Here is a 1,873-nt window from a genome sequence, read left to right on the forward strand (position 1 = left end):
GGTATTTTGTTGTTGTGTATTTTGGTTTTGTTTTGTTTTTTCTTGTTGTGAGAGATATATTTTTATTATTTTTGATAGCATGAGAATCAGAAACAATTACAAAATAAAGATTTAAATTTCAAAATATGATATTCCAGAAACATATATAATTCTACAGAAGTAGATGGATTTTGGAAGACTGAAGGTGTGTGAGATGATGAGTTATGATCATGCCAGTGTAAAATTTCCATGTCTAATTCTTGACAATTAAGCCTACATGCCTAAAACTTTGAGCCAGCAAATCTTTCTTGAGTCCTATTAATGGCAGGGCATAGCTGGTTGCAAAAATTGGCAACAAGGGCAGCAGCGGGATCTACAGACTTAGTAAGACAATACTGTATTGCTTTTCATTGAATTCACATTTGAATGTTTTCCTTTCAACTCTAATGTCAAAATAATTCTTAGTTAAAACAAATCCTTAGCTTTGGAGAAACATATATCGTAAGCTCTCCATTCACCAAAGCTGTACCTCATAAATATACTTTTTAAGACTTATAAACTCAAAGTTCCTTTCAACAAATCTGACATATTTGTGCAAATAAAGTGTTCTTTTAATTAGATAATTGATAGGGTATCTGGATTTCATTATTAATTCTTTCATAAGCATGGTTTTATCATCAAGATGAGTCCTGCCAAATAATTTGCATCCTGTTCTACAGATTACAATATTTTTGTGATCATACTATTTACTTTTGTTACTAGGATTATGTAAGAATTATGTTTTGGTTTCCCATCTAAGAATGCAGTGGCTTTATTGTATGTGCTGAGTGCTGATAAACAGATAATAAAAATATCTCAATTTAAATTTGAGAAAATCTCATGCTGTATCTAGTAATTAGACTGGAGGAGAAATAATCCAGAAAATTAACTGGCCAAGAAAAAGGAGAACAATGTAGTTATGTTTGTAAAATAATCACTAAAGCTAAATCTTAAAATTAGGCAAAAATAAGTCTTGGTTAATTCCTCTGGTAGCAGTCAGGATTACTATAAGTAGTGCTATAGCTGTAAGTTTGGTTTGGTTTTATTTATTTTTTTTTTTAAAGTGGTGGCCTTCTCTTTGTTTGTTCGACAAAGTGACACATTTTTTTGCAAGGCAGTGGTTAAAGCAGCATTAAAGTGCCATTGACATCATCCAGTTACTGCACTGACTTGATTATATAAGCTCTTTTGTGCAATTTTCATGCTCTGCTCTGTTTGAATGTTTTTACTATGCTGATGGCTGTTTTTCATTTCCTGCTGGGATGACCTTGAATAAAAAAAAAGAATAAGAATAAAGTAGACATAAGCAGTGTAGTCTTGCTGGCATTCACAGATCTTTTGTTCTGTGTGGAGAAACAGTAGTTTGGCATTTATGGTATAGGTTATTTCTGCTACGTAACCATTAAGCTTCAGAAGTCAGAAAAAAACCAATGTTTTTCTCTTGTTTTGTTCTTTTGAATTTGCCAATGGCAAAGTGATCTGGTTATGACAATTCCTACCATATTAAAACATCTATATGATAAGTACAGTGGTCATTCTTCAACTTAGATTCTTAATTTAACCTGTTAAATTTAACAGATCTATGAATCTCTTGCTTCCTGCTTTTTAAATGAAAAGAGGGTTAGGTAGTTTGCACTTTTTTTCCAGATTCAGTATATACCACACAGCTGAAGGAATTTTTATTGTTATGTTTTGGCACTTCTCCTTTTTTCCAGTCAATATTTCATAACTAGCCTTATAGATGAATAAAATAATACATTGCCTTTCACATCTACATCTTATTCAGACTTTTTATCTCAGTATCAGAGTGACTTATGACAATCCATCCTTTGAGAGTAGCTTGCACTATTCCTGC

This window comes from Chaetura pelagica, unplaced genomic scaffold (assembly GCF_000747805.2).
Source record: "Chaetura pelagica isolate M959 unplaced genomic scaffold, ChaPel_1.0 scaffold90, whole genome shotgun sequence".
NCBI classification, from domain to species: Eukaryota; Metazoa; Chordata; class Aves; order Apodiformes; family Apodidae; genus Chaetura; species Chaetura pelagica.